This window comes from Manis pentadactyla, chromosome 11, assembly GCF_030020395.1.
Source record: "Manis pentadactyla isolate mManPen7 chromosome 11, mManPen7.hap1, whole genome shotgun sequence".
NCBI classification, from domain to species: Eukaryota; Metazoa; Chordata; class Mammalia; order Pholidota; family Manidae; genus Manis; species Manis pentadactyla.
The window spans coordinates 65131909-65155052 of NC_080029.1; the positions used below are offsets into that span (position 1 = coordinate 65131909).

Genomic DNA, 23144 nt, shown 5'->3' on the forward strand with positions numbered 1-23144 from the left:
CCTGGTGCCTCAGAGAGCTCTGCAGGTCTGTCGTCCTCCCTTTCCCCAGTGCCTCAACGACTAAGAAATGAAGCACAGATGAGAGATGAAAAAAACAAAATCTGGGTTTTGTGGAAAGAAGGAGCATAATATATTAAGCAAAAGATGGTATCCATGTAAGACTATTCTTGGAAAAACTAGCATTTATATAAATGCATAAAATCAGGATATACACAAACAAATGTTAGTGATTTTTTTTTTACTAGTGATTGGCTAAGTGTTCATTTTTTTATCTTTTTCATCTAGATTTTAAAAAATTCTCTAGTGAACATAAATTACAATGTAATATGAAAAACTTAATTAGTGGGTTGTATTACTTACAGTGTTATTGAATCTAAAAACACAGATTGCTTTTTTACCTTATGGTAAATTACTTGGATGAGAAGTAAGTTTAGGTGGGAAACTGGACAGAATTACTTCACAATTTGTTCCAGCCCTGAAGGCTTTATGAAGTTTATGAAGTTATCAGCCAACTCAGTAAGCAAAAGAGATGGCAAACCATGACAGCACAAATCCAGTGTTTTAGGACTTAAATTGTAAGAGAAACCACTCAAACTAGCTGAAGTAAAAAAAACAACATTCCTTATAAGGCTAGAGACAGAGCTGACAGTCAGCTGGTGTACTTACACAGTGATGCTGGCTGTTCACTGTTGCTCTGACACCCTGAGATGCCTCCTTATTGCCTCAACCACCCCAGCTCATCCCTGGGGATTTCTTAGGACTCTCTGTGCCCTAACAGCAGGGGCAATGCCCGGAATGGCAGCAGACTTCCAGTCATTGGCCCTGTCCTGATTTCTTTTTTCCTGTGTCATTTTAAAATTCTTCGGAAGTTGCCCCTAGGATACATGGGTATCTCATGGTAACCAAGGATAAAGACTGAGCTGGGCCTCAGGAAGGCACTAGATGCAGGCTTTTGGAAACTGTCAGGCCTCTCCTGCCACTTCTCATTTCTGTGCACCTGCTTCATCCTCTCTTCTTGCCTTCAGGTTCACGTGACATAAATACGACCTTTAACAGTTGTCAGAATTTTCATTGAATGGGTCTGGTCACTTGGAGAGAGACTCATCTTTCTCCCTCCCTCCAATTTCAAATGTCCAGGGAAGGAACTGTATGGCCAGTCTTCAGGCATGTATCCTCTCCTGTGCCAAATATTTATTGCCCAATGCAGGGTGGGGATCATATTGCCCAACCATAGCTTTTCCCATTATAACCATATAGATGAAGGTATGGATGCTTACAGATAAAATGAGGGAATTTTCCAAAAATCAAGAAGTGAGGCATAAAACACAAGGTTACTGGCACATAGCTATTCCTCAACCTTCCCTTATCTTTACCTTATCTTTACCCAACAACCTTATCTTTACATTAACCAGCATCTAAATATCCATTTACCAAAGCTTATGATTTTACATATATAAAAGTTCCTAACTTAAAAAAAATTTTAAGTCCTATTTTAACAGACTTGCTTACTAGTTTCTATGTCCAAGGCAAATTAGAAGCAGAGTTTAAGAAGGGGCAGTAAGAAGTAGTAAGGCCTGCTAGGCTGGAATTATAGATGGATGTGTGTATGTGCATGCTGTGTGCGCATGAGAACATACATATGCACATATGTATATTTAGGAATAATGGTTCAGGAATGCAAAAGGTAAAGTTATATCTGGGGCTGTTGCTTCATACAAATTATTATAAATTTAAATAACCTAAGAAGTTATCACTATAAGAAAGTATATAGTTATTGATCTTCATTTTAGTAATTAGAGTCCTCAATTTTAAAAGACTAAATTATGTTCAGTATATCCTGTTTAAGAAGGCAGAGAAAATTTTAATACACTGATGAAAGAGAATAATCCTAGATATAGGAGTCGGGGATCCTTGATATCTAAAGACCTGGGCTTCAGTTAGCTGGGAAATTATTCAGCAATGTTGGATAAGTACAGAATGCTGCATATTTGATATCATCAGTTAAGTATCCAAAAGTCTACCTGTATTTTTCACTTGAATATTTGGGCAGTAGGTTATCTTGGACAGGTCTTTACCAATTCTTCCTTTATAAAATGGGACGAATAATTACTATGCAGTTGTCAGGGTAGAAACACAGTGCAGTTGATCGTTTTACAACAAGGGTTTGAACTGCGAGGGTCCACTGTGCACAGATTTTATTTACAATAAATACACTGAAAAGTGTTTTGGAGATTTGCAACAGCTTGAAAAAATATTTTCTTTTCCCTAGCTTACTTTATTGTAAGAAAACATTATGTAATGCATATAACATAAAAAATATGTGTTAATTGACTGTTTATGTTATCTGTAAGTCTTCCAGTCAACAGAAGGCTATCAGTAGTTAAGTTTTGGGAGAGTGAAAAGTTATACACAGATTTTCAACTGTGCAGTGGGTTGGTGCCCCAAACCCTGGTTTTGTTTAAGTGTCAACTGTATATGTGAAAATCCTTTGAGATCTTTGAAGAAGTCAAGATGTTATTAAGTAGAAGTTAACATAAAAATCTATTTCGGTCTTTGTGAGAGTCTGTAATGGTAACAAATTTACTTCTAATCAAAAAATGTGAAGGTAAATGGATTATTCTGCTGTAGGTCTTTATGAGTTCATTTTAAAACATTGTTTATTTAGATCTTCATTGGTCATTTGTCATATAGTTTCTATTAATTATTTCATATTTTAGTACTTCGCAAGTCCAGATTGTATATCTTATGAAGTTAGATTGGTAGGTTTATTTTATAAACACTGTTCAAATTATGTCTTCTCCTATTTCTGTTATGATTATAAAAGGACATACTAATGCCTCACAAAATTCAAATTATGAGAAAACAGTCACTCATAATCCCATTCCCTACACAACTATGATAATTTTCCTTATAAACACAGATTTTTATGAAGCTTCACTGGTAGTTATGTTCAATATTGTATTTCTTTTTATCCATGTTGCTTCTTGTTATCCTTGTTATTCATAATTATCTCTAAAATGTGAATAAAGTTCTATTGAGTGACTTTACTAAAATAATGGAATAACCATTCACTCTTTTTAGGTATTTAGATAATCTCTTTTTTTCTATAATAAAGAGTTCACCCCTTCCCTTGCTTCCCAAATTATATAGTTCTGGATAGTCCATGAAATCCTCAGTGCCTGCCATGGCCACAGCCACAGACAATTCTTTCTTTATAAAGTTGTCACACTTTAAGCCATGTGACTTTGCCATCCCTGTGGATACTGATGGGCCAGGGGGTCTGTGCCTGGGCTAAAAGGAAGACATGTTCTGCTGGGTATCAGAGAGGCCCGTGAAGTGGCTCTGCAAAAGACTCTGCCCAGTAGCTGAGCACCCTATTGGATCGGGTCAGATTGATCCAATTATCTCCTCTTTCTTGGTAAGTTTAATGTGAAATTATGTAGAGAAGTCAGGATGCACTGTGTATCCTTTTGGAGAGGGTAAAAAGATCACTAGTGAACAAAAGCCACTGGCTCACCAACGCTTTACAGTATTTTGAATAATGATGAACTGTGTTTCCTTTTGGCACAAGGCATGGTGTACTTATTAGTGTCAGAAGTCTGGGACTTGGGGTCATAGCCCAGCCTCTGAGACTGTTGTCCATGCCCACCTCACTTCCTCATGGAGGCAAACTCCCATTGTGTGATATAATTGCTATTTTGTTCTTCGTTTGGTTGACTTTCCTGGGCTGAATTACCCAAAGTGGGCTTAAGGGAGTATAAATATTTTTAGGGCTCTAGGTACATATTGTCAACTTCCTTGGTATAAATATTTCTGAGAATCGTTTCCTAGATTTTCTGCTCTTCTTATTCTGGATTCTCTCTCTGAATCACTGCACCCATCTCCATTGCTATGAAGTCTGTCAAGTTTAAGACACCATTCAGTTGTTAAGATTCACTATTATTTTATGAATGGCAGAAGTAAAACATGGTGTTAATTAGGTTGACACTTAAAATCTTTAGTTCATAACTTTTGAAAAAGCTATTTTAGACTTCTGTGCATGTTTAAAAAGGAAATACAAGTATGATATATACTGATTAATGTATTACTTAGGATTCTCAGAGCTACGTTTTGACTCCCACTCATCTTTATCTTTGTTTTTCCATCACAGTGCTATCCTTTGTTCCATCCAGATTATTGGTATATGAGCATTACTTAAAAGAATTATTTACTAATGTCTCTAGATTTTCTTCAAAGCCATTGACATCCATTCTGAAAGTTTCGATGTTGGCCCTTGTTGATCTTACCAAAACGTGTCATCAGAAAGCCTGCAGAAAACACCTGGGCTCACATACCTCTCAGATAGTGCTTGTGTCTCATTGATTGAACTGTCCAGGGGTCACGTTTGTCCAGTCTGGCCACCTGGACATGCCCAGGCAATGCATGTGTTCCCTGATAACAATGATAAATTATAATAATTTTGAGACAGATCCTGATTCCAGGGATGGTAAGATGAATACATATACGGCATATGCTAATGACTCCCAGATCTATAATTCCACCCCAGACCTCTATATAAACTGTCCTAGATCTCTTCTTGGTTGATTCCTACGTACCTCAAATCCTGATGTTTTTACACTAGTTTCCCATTGCTTCTGTAAAAAACGTCCACAAACTTAGTGTTTTAAAACCACAAATGTATATTATTTCACAGTTCTGGAAGTCAGCAGTCCAGCATAGGTCTCTCTTGGCTAAAATCAAAGTGTGAGCAGGGCTGTGTTCATTCTGAAAGTTCTAGGGGAGAATCCATCTCTTGCCTTGTCCAGCGTGTGGGGGCCACCCACATCCCTTCCACCTTTAAGGCCAGCAGTGGCCTGTTTTTCTCAAGTATCATCAATCTCATTCTTTCACCTGGAAGGACATTTGTGATGACCTTGGGCCCACCCAGACAGCCCAGCATAATCACCTCATCTCAAAATCCCTAATTTAATCACATATGTGAAGACTCTTTTTCATGGACAGTAACATATTCACAGGTCCTGGAAATTAGGATGTGAACCTCTTAAGGGGGGAGGGCATTATTCTGCCTACCACAATGTTCAAAACTAAGTTAATGATATTCCTCCCTCCCCAAATTTGCTCCTCCTCCGTCTCTTCTATCTCAGTGATTTAAACCCCAGTCTATCAGTTACCTGTACTGGAAGCCTAGATGCCATCCTAGAATCCTCCTCTTACTCATTTCCCACATCCAGTCAGTCAGTAAGTTCTGTCATTTCTTTCTCCTAAAAAGCATGCAAGTCTACTTCTCCATGTGCTCTCATTACCCACCAGCCAGATTCCTATCACTGCCTCTTCCTGGTTCACTACTAAGGCCTCCGTGCCAGTCTCCCTGCCACCAGGAGTGATGTATCTCAATGTGTAGCAGAGTGAAATGTATGAGTAGAAGTTTTACATCCTTGTCACCATCATGTGCAGCTGGAGATGAGAGATGCACACACAGTAAAATGCCAAAGGCATTTGGAAAATGCTTTATGAAATACTTTCACATTCTTACCACAGTTAATCAGCTCCATAGCCATGTCAGTCAGGTACTATTCAGGCTCTGTTTCTCCTTGTTAGTGAAGGTAAATGACTTAGACTCAGGTTTTGAAACAAGGTTTCATTACTTCCTCAGATCAGCCTCTTATAGTGTTACCTCCTTACACTACTCACTGTCATTTCAAATTTCACATGTTCACAGTCAATCCTTCCTTTGTCATTCGGTGTCTTCCTCTGTGATTCTGTCATTGATTCCCCACTCCCCTATTCATCCACCTTCAAATAGACTTTGACTTCATCCTTACCCCACATCTAGCCAGAAACCAAGATTGGTTGAATTTTCTTTTGAAATATCCCTTGCCTCTGTCCCCAGAACCCCCGCCATAGCCAGAATGTCCTTTTTGGCCTTATTGCTAATTCAGTTACTGTGATCTTAGTCTTACTTCATCCTATATATCACTGCCAGAAATAGTCTCTGTAAACACCATTTTATAATGTCACTCCCTAGGTCAAAATCTTCAGTGGCTCCTTGTTTTCTGTTAATCACAAGCCTCTCCATATGGGGCCTGCCATAATTGGACTTCTTCCTATCAAGTTTATGTAACTCCTATGGCTTTCCAACCCCCTGTTGCAGATCGACTGACCACCCCTATTCTCTCCATGCATTTGATCTTGCCAGTGCCTCACTGGGAATGCTTGCCTTTCCAAACCTACTTTTCCTTTAGCATCTGACTCAATTCATGTGGTCTGTGAAGCCTTCACTCATGAACCAAGCCTCACAGATCATAACTCCTCTAATGTACAGAGCAGCATTAGGACTTGGTACCAAATACATCATCTTGTGCCTGCTATCTCGTGCACGTGAGTCTTGTATTCTTCAACCAAATTACTGCCAACTTGAGAGCCTAAGTTTTCTGTCTTCTTCTTCTCATAAGTTAATAATTAATTCGTGTTTACTGATTCTTTTAATTATCCCCAAACTGGAGACTAATCCTGGTTTGGGAATAATTTATTAGTTACATTACTTTTAGTTACTCAGAAATATTAAGATATTGAAATATGCTTGACAATTCAAGGATTTCTGTTGATTGATGGGTAACTGATGATAGCTGAAAACCCTAGTGAGCCATCCCAAGTTTTTGAAGAGTTTAAGTAACTAATATAAACAAAACAGCCATCATGATAGTTAATTCACAGACTTCCCTGAGGGTTTCTTTGTGTGTCAAGTGCTGATGAAAGAAATTGGAAGAGGGCCTGACCCACCCCCTTAATTGCAGAGAATTTAGCAAGTTTAGGAAAGGTGATGTGCTGAACATAGTCTAATGATCACATCAAGATAACAGGCATAAAAGGAAGGCATGTGAGGGCAATGTAAAAGTAAAATCTTTGATCAAGAAAAGGACTGGTTAATTTACAAGCTATGTTGTTGCTCTGAAGATAGTAATCACAACAGTGTTTTACAAACAGTACTGGCATCACCAAAAACAACATGCAGGTAGGCAAATCTGTAACCAGAGTTCCTAAGGGCAAGAGCATCCACTCTGTGGAGACCTACCCTGTAAAGATTCCTCTCTACAAACACCCATTCAAACACATGATGAACTGACTAATTTTGAAATTCAGTTTTACAGCCTGGTCAAATAAGGGTTCTCAGGTGAGAGGAGATACCTTTCTTATCCACACACAGTAATTCTCAAGGCAGTGCTCTTTGCCCCTCCCTCCAACACAAACATGCACACACACAATACAAAATATCAAAGTCATTAGCTGTTTGTATTCTAAATGTGGAACAAAAAATTCCCCAGATGATTTTTGAATTCTGGGGCAATTACTGAATAGTCTTTCAAGAGCCAGAAGGGAGACTCAGTCTGCCAAGCAACTATTAGGGATGGAATTGCTTCTGCTTCAAAGTATATGCTGGATTAACCTCTAAAGTAGTTAATTACTTTTCAGATCATGCTGTGGTGTCACACAGCCTAAAGAGAAAACTGCAGCCATCCAGACCTAAGGAGGTAGAAGAGAAGGAAAGTCACGATTTCTGTTATCTTTTAGACTGTGTCTAATGGAACTAGCTTAAAAGCAAACGAGTCAAACAGCATTTTTTGTTTGAGCCAAAGCAGTATTAAATAACAAAGTTTTTTTTCTTTAACTAGATTGATTCTTTAAGTGAATCAACTGATGTTGTTTAGTCATTATAAAGATGTAACCTACATTGAAACTGCTTGTGGAAGACTCAGTAGCTAAATGTTTTCATTGAATTACTCTCTGATCTATTACCACTTTGACAGTGGACTAAATTTTCCTGGTGGAAAGTGGTGGAAATCAAAATTACAAAATTCATTTCACTTCAGAAGTACCTAATAGGAGATGAAGAAAACAGTGGTCTAAATGAAAAGATTGGGAGCAGGGGTGGGGCATGGGGCACTTGTATTGCTATTTCCTTCTTTCAGACTCAAGACAGTCACCACTCACCAACCCTGGCACACTTAACTCCTGCTGAGTTTGTGCCTGGCTTCAGAAACCTCCTCAACGTGGTGCTTTGGAATACTGCTACTAGTCAAATGGTTCTGGACCTGGAGATGCAACTTATCTGCAGTGTCTGATCTAGAAAGACTATAAACTCAAAAAAAAAACAAACCACCTAGATATATATACACTCATTCTCAGTTTGTCAGTGTCTGTCAAACTTAGGAGAACAAAGTCATTTGGTTCTTTGAACCTATCTGGTTCATTGACACTGCTGATGCTTTCAGTCTCAGGACACCTCATCAGAATATCAAAGATCAGGAAACTGCGTCAGACTTGCATGGTGTCAAGCTTACTGCCCAGGCTTCCTGGTCCTGATCATTCTCCAGCTCATGCTGCCCCTCTACAGACCATATACTGGGTTCTACAGATCTGTATTGTCTTCCCTACATCGTCTGTGTATTTACGTATAGATTTGCATGGGTTTTTATATGAAATAATACTGCATGAAAATGATTCATTAGTAGATGAGTAATTGTATCAATCTATAAAATTCTAATCATGATTTACTTCAGAGGTCAATAACATAATGGTCAAAATTTTCAAAACTTAGTTGTCTGCTGATTTGGGGTAGTTATAAATTTAGTATCTGTTTCTAAGAGTAAATGCAAATCTACTATGGGTGGAAAGAAATTGAACCAGATTTTACAATGAATAATATCAGTTTATATAGAAGCAAAGCATAGCAGAGATGACTAAATGATCTGTAACAGTGTCCTAGGATTTCAGCATTTCCTATGTTTACTTAAATTCCTAATTAAAAAGGAAAGTAACCGCGGGTGTTTTTTAAGGGTTCAAAAAAGTAATATTTTAGGTTCTTTCCAGGACTCACCAAAGAGGCAGAGCACAGACCTCTTCTCCCCAGCCTTCCCTTTCACTAAGGAAATGGTCCTGGCCTTGACATTGACTTCATCCCCTTTCTCCAGTTCATGTAGATTAACTTTTCCCCTTTATGCTGAAAGTGAAATAATAATACCAACTCTCTGTCACATAAATAAGATCTCTTATTTTAAACCAGTGGTTCTTAACCTTGACTTCACATTAAAATTATGTGTTTTTAACACTTCCAGCTCAGATCAATTGAATCAGAATCTCTAGGCATTTCTAGTGTTAATTCAAAACTCCCCAGTGTTGCCAACATGCAGTCAAGTTTACCAACCACTTACTTGAACCAAAAGAATGAGATGTTACTGCAGGAGCATCACAGAGCAGATGAAGGCGAGGCCCCACGTGCAGTGCTGCTGTCATCAGAGCCACCCTCCTCTACTTTGTCTTCACTGTTCCTGCCATACATCAGTGTAAATTTAGCATCCTCCTCGAGTGTAACCAAGAAAGGAAATCAGAAACAGACCCAGGCTGAGGTAAAAGATGGATAGATCCCAAGGTTCTGGAGCCAGCTACTATTAGCTTGCAAGGTGCGAGTGTGAACATTTCTTCCTGACTTCCTGTTCAGTGACATTTTACTAGCTTGAAATTGGCCATGGTGGGAATATTTACACCATGAAATAGGCACACCCTACTAGTCCAGGCTTGTTTTTCCCTAGAGAGCTGGTGATTAAACACTTATTAGCACCAAATTAGCACACTGATTAGTATTAAAGCCTAGTCCCTGACCCTGGTCAAAGCCGAAAGAGGGGAACTTAAAATCACCCTTGGTTCATTTGCAAGTGTGAGCTTATACCATTGCTCCTCTAATTATTAGCAGATAAAGAAGAGGAGTAAAGCCAAACAACAAGAAAAACTAGGGTTTTGCTGCCCTTATGATACTGGTAGCTTCACGTCAGTAGGAGAGGGTAAGAATCTAACATGGCCCTATACATTCTTTTTCTTAATTGTTTTGCCTAGGTATCTGTCTATTACTTTTTTGCGTAGAATGCCAAGATAAGGAAAGATGTATATGTTATGGTAGCAGTTCAGTTATAGTATAAACTGCTTTAATATAGAGACTCCAAAACTCAGTGTCTTGTGCAAGAAAAAAGTTTGTAACTGTCATGGAAATTTCTAGAGGTAGATGGTCCAAGGCTCTTATGGGAGTCTTCATCTCTGACCGCTCCCAGCTCCTGTCAAGCACATCGGCATACCAGTCTGACACAAGGCGAGGAGTAAGGGGAGCATATACCTTTCCCATTATGGACCCACTAGGAATGAGTTACATCTCTTCCCTCATACCCCATCGGCCAGAGCTTTGTCTTAATGGCTGTACTTAACTTAAAGGAGGCTGGGAAGGCCAAGTAGTCTTACTAGGCACTGTGCCCAGCTAAAACTCAGAAAATGTACTGCTGAGAGAAGGAGGAGAGGGGGAATTCCACTGGATGACTTGGCCACACCATCAAGCTAGTTTGTGTGTTGTTGTGGCTGGTGGCAGAGGCTTAGCAGGGTATTTTACAGACTACAGTATCTTCTCAGGGTTTTCACATCCTGACTCTTCCTGGAGCTTCCTGTGTTTGCAGAAAACATCATCTCTGGAGTTCATTGGAAATAACTTTCATGGTTTATTTTAATGTACATGTGTGAGAATACTGTGTGTTACAAAGTTTGGTCAGAGACTTTCCAATGTAGTGATTTGATATATTTTGGGCCCAAATAATTCCTTCAAAGACCATTTTATTAGGACTTATGAAAACACATGCAATGTCTTTGCAATAACAAAATACGAAACTGTAGACCATAAATATGCAAACCGTCAATAAATAGGTGTTAACGTAATTTCCAGTCCTTCTCTCTGATCCATTTCATGGTCACCACTCTAGTCTATAATATCACCTCTTTCATAGCACTCTTCTGCTCAAAAGCCTTAGTACTTCATTTTTTGAAGTCAGATGCTTTTGCTTGGCATTGTGGGGCTCCATATGCCTGTGCTAGAGTCCTGGCCAAGCATCATGTGGGACAGAAAAAGGGACTGGTTAGGAACCTAGGAGACGTGGATTCTAGTTCTAGTTCTTCCACTGTCTAGTTGGGTGACAGTGGCCCCACCCACATTCCAGCTCTGGATAGAGCTGACCCCTGAAGCTAAGATGCAAGATGACTAGGCCAGCTAGGAAAAGAGTCTTCTTTAAAGTGGATGAGGAGCAAAGCTTCTCAAATGAATCTAAATGATCTCTGCCTTTTGGTATGCACTCCCTTGTCTAGTCCCCTCACCTTGAGTGTGGACTGCACCTAATGATTTGCTTTAACAAATGAAATAGAGCAAAAGGGGTGGGGTGCCTCTTCAGAGATTATATTACCAACAGACCCGGCTCCTGGCTTGCATTCTGTCTCTGGCTTTGCCTGCTTTCTCTCTGATGAAGGAAGATGCCGTGCTGTGAGCTGCTCTGCATAAAGGCCCAATACAGAAAATTTCCCAAATTGCAGGTTCTGTTGGGCAGCCTTGCTACAAAGTGTTTTCATGATTCCTAATACCAATGTCTGTGAAGTGTGTTTCACTGTTGTTCTCTTCATGTATAGTTAAATGTTTACTATGTCAGGTGTTCTGGATACTCTGGAAGTGTCAGCAGCTCTAGTCAACCCAAAGGTATTCTGAGCACACTGCAGAGCATCCAGACCCAACGGGGAGAATTTATGTTCTGAAAAGTGCTAGAAGGCTAGTCCCGTAAAGCATGGCTAAGGACCCCATCCTAAGGTGGTGTCACCACTTCTGATGTGAGCTCCCAAACCCAGGCCAACTCACTTTGTTGCTCTGGGCTTTAGTTTCCATATTTGTCTAATGAGAGCAGAGGGAACTTAATATTTCAGATTCCCTCAAGCTGCAATTCCCTCAGTGACTCACGGATGCAGGGTAGGAGTCCTATGGCTGGCTTAAAGCTACCTCCTTCAGGGTTTCCTCTGGTCTGCTAGCATCTCCCTGGATGTCGTCAGGGCGCAGGGAGGAGAGAGGCGGGAGGGGAGCAGGACTGCGCCTGGGGTGCCCAGCCATCCTCCCCTAGGCATGGGGCATTCCTAGATCCCAATCATTGTACAGCCCTCGATGAGTCATGTGGGCCTTGGGATGGTCTTCCCTATCACATGACCACCCTCTGGAGTCAGGCCCCCTGGACTGCCAGTGCATCCTCTACCTAACAATATTCGACTGCATTTCCACTACCCGGTGGTTGCTTCCCATTGTGGGCTAGGACGCTTGAAATTTTCCAGAGCTAATATTTCCTGGAAGGCAAGGACAGGACCCTGTGCTCTGGATTCTCCCAAATTTATCAGTTCATTCAGTTGCTCCCTACTCTGCACTGGCTCTTGGATCTTTAAGTTTGCTAGGGTGGGTGGGGGTGGAGGGTGGAGTATACTCCACATTCACATCTGACCTCTTGCTCTTCACCTCTCCCGGCTTCTTACTTCACCTTCATGTCTAATGTAAAATGGGTGTTCATTTTACCCTGCTTCTCTGTGCTGGTTTTAGGTAAACTTTTTCCTTTTATGCCTGCTAAAAGAATTTTGAAAAACTTAACGATTTTTAGGTTGACATGTAAAAAATTTTATCGTAAGCTTAATAGTTGCGAAAGATATGTTCTCTAGTTTATGTTGGATATATGCTTTAACTGTATTTTTGTTAAAACCTTAGAACATTAGAATTTGCTCATTCAATATATGTAAAATGTCCACACAGAGCCTAACTGGCAAAGTCAGTTTTTGTTAATCAGCCAATCAGCCAAATTATCCATACTTTCTGTCAGGACAGTCTTGATTTCATTTCTCAGTTTATATCATTGTTTCAGTATAAGTCCTCTTAGTAACTATATCACTTCTGAATTCTAATATTGCAGAAACAAATAGATGAGGCCCTGAGTCATGTATGACTCTGCAGCCTGGACAGAATAAGGTCTTGTGGCCCTTGGTACTTTCCTGTGAGCTCACCTGGTGCTGCTCACAAAGAACCCTCCCTCAGGGGCCAGTCATTTCCAATGGTCCAGTCACTTGGGGACCCAGAGGTTTCTGCACCCTGGGGCCAAACACTACTTGAGCATTCTGGATTTCTGGATAATAAGAGGCATGATTTTCTTTTGTAAGGGAGGAGAACAATTTGAAAAGAAACCTGAAAAGGCAGGTTAATCTGCAAATTCTAAAGGCAGGTTAATTTTAGGAAAGGATACGCTGGAAGTTGATGCTTTTGAAAACTGTTCCCTTACAATTCCCAGTGACCAAGCACCCCTTAGAAATTCTGCGTGTACTCCATGGATATGCACATGCCAACATGAAGACTGAGTTCTAGTAAAGCTCTTTCTTGGACCCTGAGCTTTGCTCTTTAAATGCTGAAAAAGGAAACTTCTAGAATTTAGGCAAAACCTTTTTTTCTCTTAACAAAGCCTGGAATTACCATGTTATGAGCTTAAGAAATTTAGTTTGACACTCTAAACTGAGTAATGACTTTGCTCTCGTTAGGTATTCAGCCTTCCTCTGAAGTAGTCAAGCCCATTGATTCAATGAGTGAGGGGTTATAGGACAACACCACTTGTGGAGAATGCAAATTACTTTGGTTTAATATTTCAAGAATATCATCTTTCCTTTATCTTTAATGTGGAGCAAGGATCAAACTCACCGAGTTGTTACAGACTAGACCCCAAAGAAAGGAGAGACACAGAAGCAGATTTCGAGTTGCTATGAGGCAAAAGTAGAGCTATGAAACAATGGGAGGATCTGCCTGATGTGACCCAGAAGTCATGGGGCCTTTGCCTGGGGAACTCTAAGACAGACTTACCCTCTGTGGGTAAAATTGTAACATTTCCAGAATATCTCACCTGGCTTTAGTACATCTGCATATCAATAGGCGTTCAGTGGTGGAAAGAAGTCTGGCTTTAGTACATTTGCATCATTCCTCAGGGATGGAGAGAAGTTCATTTCCATATCAGTGGGTAATTACCTGGGCAATGGAGGGCTTATGGGTACCTGAGAGGTGAGGGGGAGGGCCGGTTTTGCTGCTGCTGGTGCAGGAGAAAGAGATGGGCTGGACTGCAGTTTTGTAAGCAAATAAACGGGTTTTAAACTTTATTTCTCCCTTTGACTGATTTCGGTTTTTAGAAGTATTTTGCCATGGTATTTCCTCTCCCTGGACTAACACCCTCATGCCTCACTTTTCATCAGGCAGAAGTCCAGAGCTGTGACTGAGAGTCTGGCAAGTTCTCTTCTTGTGGACAATACAGACACTAGGTATCTGCTTTTAGTCATGCTGTGTCTTGTTTGGCAGCACGTTAACCCACATATAAAACTCACCTTCAACTTCGGTTTTCACAAAAAAGAGTGGGAGAAAGTGAAGCAGAGGAGACAAAGAGCTGTTAACATCACAGGGAAAAAACCCCAAATAAGAGTCCCACAGTGCGCTAGGTAGAAAGACCTCCTGCCAGCCTGTCAGTGAGAGCTGCAGTGTCCCAGCCTCTTTCCACCCTGTGAAATGCCCTCTTCCTCATCTTTCTCTGCAAACCTCTCCCCAGCTTCTTTCAGGAAGAATATAAATTATTCTTGTCTCATACAAAGCACTTGATCGCAGTCCCCACTGTGTCAGTCGGGGCCCCCCATACCCTCGTGCCCCACTGTAGTCCATATTTCACAAACTCTATTCCCATCCTAAGTGGAATTCTGCTGTCATCAGAATTATCTTGTTATACTTGGAAAGTAGTAAGTTCCCCATTAAGTCTGGGTGACCATCTGTCAGAAACCTCCAGAAGGGATGCCAGGATAGGTAGTGGGAAGATGGTAGTGGTGGGAGTTGGGTTAAGAAAGCCCCTACTGTCAGAGGGCAAATAGTGAATCCGTGGCATCTTACTACACTGATGGACAGTGACTGCATTGGGACATGGGTGGGGACTTGATAATATGGGTAAGTGTAGTAACCACATTGTTTTTTCATGTGAAACCTTCATAAGAGTGTATATATCAATAATACCTTAATAAAAAAAATAAAAGAAAGCCCCTACTGTCCCTTCTAATTTAAAACTCCTTGACTCTTCCCTTCAGCAGTGAAGAAATTTTTTCAAAATGAAAATAGTATTACTATTCGTTCTAACTATGAAGGTAATATATGTGCAATGTTAAAGAAAACAGATGATACAAAAAAATAGAAACTCAAATAGCTCGTCCATATTTCTATCACTCAAAGAAAAGCACTACCATTTACATATTGGTATACATCATCTGAAATTTCAGATTCATTTATTTACTTGCTGATTTGTTTCACAAAAATGGGATTGAAACTTGCTGTTTTATAACTTGTTTCCTCCCCCACTGGATATATTTCCATATCAATAATTATAAACATAATTTTTAATAAGTACATAGAGTCCTCTTAACCAATATCCTATTGTTGGTTAGATCATTTCCAATTTTTAGATAATGCTATAGTAAGTATTCTAGCACATATATCTTATAAAGAATATGTTGCATCATTAGGTTAAGGCAGCTCTTTAACATTTTAAATAAAGGCTTTATTTGCCAATACTCCAATGTAGTATGCCATGTTAGAAATATTTCCTATACTTATTTATTGGTAAACTGCATAAAGATCATTTTTGTCAGTTTTCAGCTCATTGTATCACTCCAGGAAACGTTGGAAGAATCTATCTCCTACAGGGAAAACCAATTTACATGAAGTTATGTATCTATAAAGAAACAGCTGGCCTGTGATCCGGATGACTGTTGAAGCTGATATGATATTTAACAATAAAGTTTTCTGTAATCAAATTGAATTGAGCTCCAAAAATTCTACCTAGAAATTAATTCTCAGATTCCCTCACATGAGTTCTCATAGATTTCCTGTGCTTGGAAAAGAGAATTCCCTTTGTTAATGCTGTGGGTTGGTTAATCTGAATTTGTGATACGACCCAGTGGCTATATCTAACAGTTAGAAATATCTTCCTGGTTACAAGGACCAGAAATCAGTTCACACTAATGTAAGCGACGATGAGAAATTTGTTATGGGAGTACAGAGGTGAACTGTCAAGGGGGTCGTGGGGAGGCTCTGAAAGACCTGGAAAGCGGGTGACCATTCTCACCGTGGGTCATCTCTGCTTCTCCTTACATGTGGCTCATTCTTCTCTTTTCCTGTGCACTGGCCTCTCCTAATTCTATGCTGTGGGAGAGGCTTGCCCCACCTCTCAACCTTACCCTTTACACATATCACTCTCGGAAGACAAAAACATCAATTGATCTTTTGCCCTCTCCCTCCGAATTCCAAATTTGTAGAGCAGCAACTCTGCCCTGGGCCAGATGACTGCCCCTGACTCAGCCATATGCTGCAGGTGACACAAGTTGTCTGCCCGGGAGGGAGGCAGCTGCAGTGCTCACTGTGAGTTAGGAAAATGCTCTGAAGAGTGTCCTGAGTATGAAGGTTAGCAGAGAGGTGAATCCTAGAGATGGAGTGGAACACAATTGGATTACAGGCGTTGACCATAAACACGGGGATAGATGAGATCATGCAGTTAATTTTTAATTGTGTGGAGTAAGGAGGAAAGGACAGGATAGAATCCTGAAGGATATCACTTGATGGGGGAGCAAAGGAAGGGGGGCCATTTCTCCCCAAATGCACCTGACTTGTCAGTGAAGAGAACTCCAGAAATGTGTTAAGAACTGCCAAAGGCATTTGATTTTCATTTCTGGAATTTAACAAGTTCACTGTTTACTTCAAGGAATTTTCTAGATCTTTTCCTCCGCCCTCCTTCCCATCTGTTGTGGGCTTCATAATAGTTTCCACCTTGACTGATGATGACTCACTGCATTTCTGTTTGGGTACTTCACACGGGGATGGATTCAGGATTGGATAGGACCTTAAAGTTCACCCACTAATGGGGACCGTTTTAAGAAAAAGAATACAAAATTATAAATACAAAAAATACAAAGTACAAAAATAAATATTTAGGACAAAAAAAATAATTACAAGTTTTTGAAAGTTGACAAATACCACAAACATCACAAAAATCTAGAAAGTCACCTAACTTCAAGACGTCAACTCCTCTAAATGCCTCTAACATACTTTTCTCCTCAGTTTTTGACCTCACAGTTTTTAATCACCGATTCCCATAACAAGGATTTTGTAATAACACTTTCCATACAGCAAATAGGGAATTCACCCTTTCCTCTAGTATAGTTATTTAAACTTTTACCAATTGATAGTTTAGAAAGGCTTCTTTCAGTATTAATAATTTCAATTATTAACGTTTAGGATTATTGTCAAGTCTGGGAAAACTATCAGGTTTCTTTCCTACATGAGCTGTACAATTCAGGAGTTTTCCATAGACCAGCTTCTGGCTCCATACATTTCAAACGTGTTTCTCCTCCACTAAACACAGGCATCCAGTGCTGGGTTCTGTAGGGTCCTTCCTACTACTGTACAACCTCTGGCTGTGCATCTTCGTGTTGGACACCTCACACGAGTGGTCAGAAGCTCAGCAGGGAGGCTGGTCTTGAACGGGCTAGTCATTGGGGCGGGAGAGACACTGGTGAGGCTGTGTCTTAACGTAGGCACATCTGAAGAGGAGATGGCAGGAAGTGAGACAAAGGTGGCTATGAGAGGAGAGAGGTTAGGAGTAGGGTTGCCAGGTTTACCCAATAAAAATATAGGACATGTTAAATATTGCATGGAACATACTTACACTAAAAATTAGTTATTGTTTATCTGCACTTCAGGTTTAACTGGGCATTCTGTAATTTGTCTAACAATCCTAGGTGGGGCCATCAAGAGAAAAGGGAAGCTCTGGAATAGCCATGAGACAATGGGAGCGCTGATCAAAGGTGAGCATTATAAAGGTTAGAAATCAAAGTTCATGGTGTGGTGGGTGCTGGGAGGGGATTGTTTCTCCACTGGAGCTCAAGATGCTCCAGTGTGTCGGCATTCACCCAGCCTATGATTACAGAAACAAGGTTTAAGTAGATGACAAAAGATGGGGATTCAGCTAGGCTTCTCTTCTCTTTATGCTTACTATTTGTGCTTTCAATAAAACCAAGGCAGCAGAAATTTTAAAAAGAAAGATGTACTGATTATGGATTGGAATCCAAATCGCAGAATATGTTAACATAAGAATATTTTATTCTACACTTCCCAAACATGCCATAATATATTCACCCATAGCTATAAATCCCAAGCTGCACAAGCAAATTATAAACAAATGATAGAAGCTGAAGTTTCCTCTCAAAAGAGGCTGAAGAACAGATAATTTAGAAAGAACAGATTTTATTGGAACGTCAATAGTTTTCATGACACAGATACTTAAACTACTCGTTTCAACATCCCCATATAAAGAAAATTATAAATTTTTTTTTAACAAAAAGATAATTTGACAGATGGAATCTTTTTATGGGATCAGTAGAAGTGATAAAATTGAATAAATTACCAAGATTTTATCTCCATTTCTGTAATTCTCCCTAAAGATTTAGAGATGGCAGATTGAATCAACTGGGAAATAAATTTGTATGTTTATAACATGTGTCTAAAAAAGGAATTAAAGACAAAAACTCCTAACTTGTTTTCAAGAGTAGTTTGTCTTGAGGAAACCTAATTTTCTGAGATCACTCATTTCTTAACCAAGTATCAGTGTTCATCGAATGGACATGCACTGCAGAAGTTAAGCAAACATAGGTTAGTGAACAGTTTACTGTCTATTATTATCATTGTTGTCAAAGGAGAAATAAAAATAATTGTAAACTAAAAAATTGGGGCAACTCAAAACAGTCCTAAGTTTTAGTGAAGTTGATGTGTAGGATGATTTGCTTATGACCAGGCTAGACTAGATACTGAAAAAATTGAGTCATGGTACTTTGGCACACAAGATAACATTCTTAGGACACCTGAGTCATGTGATTATAATAGAGCCAACAGTCCTGCCTGCCCCTTATGAAGATGCAGAAGGACTCCTGCATGGGTGATAATGGGATGCTTTATGCGCAGAGGGGACAGAAGCTGAGAGTACCTGTCACTGCCCTTCTCTTTTGCTTGCTTTTGCCAATGGCAGAGTTATCTGCTGGCCCAGTTCACCTGGCTGAAGAAGGAGCATCCTACGCTCGCCTGGACACTCCCGGTGTCTCTGTGAGCTGCCTGGCCAATGTCTTTGAGATGAAAACAGGGCGACTTAACTTTTTTTTGACAGAGTGAAAGAAATGAGGCCTTGGAATTGGATTTAGAATCAGAATTAGACTGGGTGTAAACCCCCCAGAGCCATCACCTACCAGCTGTGTGATTTTGAGGAAGTCGCTTGATTTTTCTTAGCCTCAGTTGCCACAACTGTAAAACTAGGATAATCATCTGTAACTTTGCAGAACTGCTGTGAAATTAGAGGCAAAAACACAAAGCACTTAACTGTGTCTGGCCTACCAAAGGTGCTCACTTTGAGCAAACTCCTCTCTCCCTCCGCAGCTCCCTTGCTGGGCTGCTTCACTTCTGGTGCCAGGTTCTGAGAGCAGCCTGCTCTGTCCTCTTTTTCTTTTTTTCTTTCCATGTCAGTTTCACATCCTACCCTGGCCTCTCTCCAAACCTAGTACCACAGGACACTGTTGCCTAGTTCTGAAGGTGCGCCTGTGCTAGAAATCTCGTGGATGTGTTCTTTCTTTTCTTGCCCCTCTGCACCTTCCTCACTGCATTCTGACTCAGTGAGCACATCTGTAATTGTGGCTTTACCTCATCTATAAGGAAGGCTCTCAAATCTGTTTCCTGTCCTGATTTCTTGGACCAGTCTTTGCCTTCACTGTTCTTAGATCCCAACTGTAAAGAGGAAACAGTACTGTCTGCAAATAGCCATTCTGCAGACCCAGCCTGTGATTGCACATTTATGTCACCTGTTCACGGAGTACCTAGTAGCTCCACGTCTCCGCCCCAGACTACACCACAGGAGGGAAAAGATTGGTTCCTGTCCTCAGGGCTCCTGGGTCAGTGTTCCAATGCCAGGTACGTGCATGGCACAGCTATAAACAAGTGTCACGGAAAATAGAAAGTTACCTCATGTAAACACTATGCCGCCTTTGCCTGTAATGCTCTCAGTGGAGCCAGGCACGAACCACTGGCAGTGCTATAACACAGGAGAGGACGAAAGGAAGTAAGGAACAGAGGGAGGAAGCAAGGATGCAAGGCAAAGAGGAAAGACAGAAGAGAGGCAGTAAAATTTAATAGCAGAAAAGGAGAGAGACCACGAGGGAAGATAAAAGCAAGGATATATATATATATACTGTATACCACAGCAAATCGCAGCATCCTGGTATTCTTGGGAAGGAGATAAATGTCACCTAGTCAAACACCCATCTAATGGTTAGGTTTCCTCTGGTGTTTCCACCCAGGTGCATCGCACTTCTGCCTGAAACATTCCAGGGATAGAAACTCATGGATGAACACTCCCAGAACTCATTCTGTGCTGGATAGTGATAAGTACTCAAATGTTCATCTAGTGATATGTAGAGTCTACAATTGCCTTACTATCATTTTTTTCCCATTGGTTTACTTCCCCCTTTGGGCCCTATAGCTAACCCACCCTCTGTCCCTGGCCTCCAGAACCTTCTGGAGGGTGCTCACATTCTCTGTGCCCCGTGTGCCGGGGCTCCTTTCCGTCCCTCCCACACACCAAGCACGTGCTTCCTCGAGAGCTTCTGACTAGAGGCTTGTGTCCTGCTCTCTGTGTGAGACACCTGCACAAAGAGGTGCACATGAGACTGTTCAGGGTTCAGCTCAAGTGCCACCTTTCTAGAGGAGGCTCCCAGACCACCATAGCTACAACAGCCCTCTTGGGAGGCTAACACTGATGATGTTAAAACAAATCTGATGGCAGAGCCTCTATAAACCAAGTCAAAGGCCACACACACAAAAAAACTATGAAAAATATTTCCACATCACATATGACATGGTTAATTTCCCTAAAATAGAAAGGATTTCTGCAGTTTAATAAGAAAAAGGCCAGTTGGGCTATTGGTTTAATATGGAAAACAAAACAGGCAAGGATATGAACAGTTCACCAAACAAACAACCCAATATTCTGTGCAAACATATAAAAAAGTACTCAAACTCACATATGGTTAAAAAAAAGGAGAGAAACAATTTTTCATCTATCATACTGGCAAAGATAAAACAATAATATTACTGTATCAGCAAGGGAATGGGAAACAAGTCCCTTCATATCCTGCTGATAAGAGCGTAAACTGGAACAATTTTTATAGAGGGTAATTTGGTAATATTTATCATAATTACAAATGCACAAACCCTTTCACCCAGTGATTTTTGCTTCTAGAAATTTGTGCTATAGATATGCTCCTGAGTGTGGGAATTGATACATGTACAAAAGTACTCATGGCAGTGTTGTGTATAACAGCAAGAGGCTGGAAACAATATATGGGTCTTATCAGTAGGGGACTGGATAGTAAATTACAGTGCCCCCATATAATAAAATAGTATGCAGTCATTAGAACGAGGCAGATCTATTTGTGGTTCCAGATTGCTTTGAGAGCATTTTTATTGGCTTGCCCACAGTTTTTATTTGCTCTTTTATATTTTTTTCTTAAAGAGGGCCCCTAAAGTTGTATAAGCTTCAGGCCTCCCAAAAACTGGATACATTCCTGACCCTAACACCTGGGAGACAGACACAATTCTTTCATAACTGAGGCTCATTCCCATGGTGGGAGGAAGTGGATGATATGGAGGGAAATAGTGGGGAGGGGTGGGGAGCAGGGATGGGTCAAAATTGAGAGTTTGAAAAAGTTCCAAAGGTGATTCTGATATGCTTCATCCTTCAACCCCCAAATTCCTAGTCCTGCACAGATACCCTCCAGCCCCCAGCACCTTCTCCTTAATTAAGACTCTAAACCCAGTCTCTCAGATGAAGACTTAACCTCTGCAACTAATGTCCAAGTGGCTTCGTCCGTCTCACAGCAGCTCCTGCCTTTGTAGCCTAGTTCTCTGGGCCCTTGAGGTCCCCCAGAGAAGCTCAGACCGGCCATCCTAACTGCAGAGTTGTTTTTGCTCCTTGGCTTCTCCAGCCCTTTGATTTGAAACACAGCTACTACTCACCTCATGTTTCACAAGAAGATGGCAAGAGACGGAAGTCCCCACATCACTCTCTAAGTCAGTCAGTCTTGGAGGTAAGCAGCCTTTAGACAGTTCTTATCTTTTAAAAATTGCCTGGATATTCACTTTCTATTTGTCTCATTTTTGCCAGTTGTCAGACCAACACATGCTTCTGCTGGGTTTGGAGAAATTTTGAGGAGGGTGGGAAGTAAAACAGGCCGGCAGGAAACATTACAGTCACATAAATCAGAAGTGAAGTTACGTGGGTTTTTTAAACCATGATTTTTTTTTTAAAGTGAAAGCGGCAGAGAACTTGGAAAAATAGACACACACAGCATTAGCTCCACTGTATTTAGTAAGACATGAATCCATTGATTTTCCTAAATTCCCTTCTTTCTTCCTCCCTCCCTCCCTCCCTCCCTCCCTCCCTCCCTCCCTCCCTTCCTTCCTCCCTCCCTCCCTCCCTCCCTCCCTCCCTCCCTCCCTCCCTCCCTCCCTCCCTCCCTTCCTTCCTTCCTTCCTTCCTTCCTTCCTTCCTTCCTTCCTTCCTTCCTTCCTTCCTTCCTTCCTTCCTTAACATAGCTGAAAGCATTCTATAAAGGATTCTTTTTTGTTATTAATATTATTTTCCAGTGCCTCTGGACTCTATCCTCATCTGATTTGCCTGCAGACCTCTAAAACAAAGGCACCTTTGGGCAGTCCCCACACTGAAGAGTCCAACTCAAATCTACAATGATTTGAGGAAAGCAATTTATTTTTTAAAAATTGAATGAAACCTTAAATACAGCTATACTGAGAGTGAAAAAAAAAAGATGGCAGGAACAGCCACTCTAGATCAATCAAGGATGTTTTGTCAAAAACTGCGGTCTGCATCAGCTTCCACAGCCCCACTCCCCTTCCCTTCCCGGTAGGGGCCAATACTCAGAAGAAAGCAGATGCAGACGGACACAAGACAGCCACCAGACAGGTGGCAGACTCCGAGCTCTCCAGTTAGAGAAAGGAGGCCCCATAGCTGTGGATCCCACCAGTGAGATGCAGGCCTGCTTTGGACAAAGTCTCAGCTCGTGAGCAGGGAAGCCCACACAGGTAGGCATATAAGCAAAGCCCCAGAAGCCTTTGTGCCCTGTGATAAGGCCCACAGCTGGGGCAC

General features: G+C 40.8%; 1 long non-coding RNA gene across 1 annotated transcript in view; it reads left to right on the top strand.

The window, feature by feature from the left end:
- The window catches only part of LOC118910282 (uncharacterized), a 135165-nt gene that overhangs the window by 105630 nt on the left and 6391 nt on the right, over positions 1-23144 (top strand). The window contains exons 6-8 of the long non-coding RNA XR_008992512.1: positions 17683-17748; positions 20281-22068; positions 22906-23080. This is a non-coding gene — a long non-coding RNA (uncharacterized LOC118910282). The remainder of the gene's footprint in view (positions 1-17682; positions 17749-20280; positions 22069-22905; positions 23081-23144) is intronic.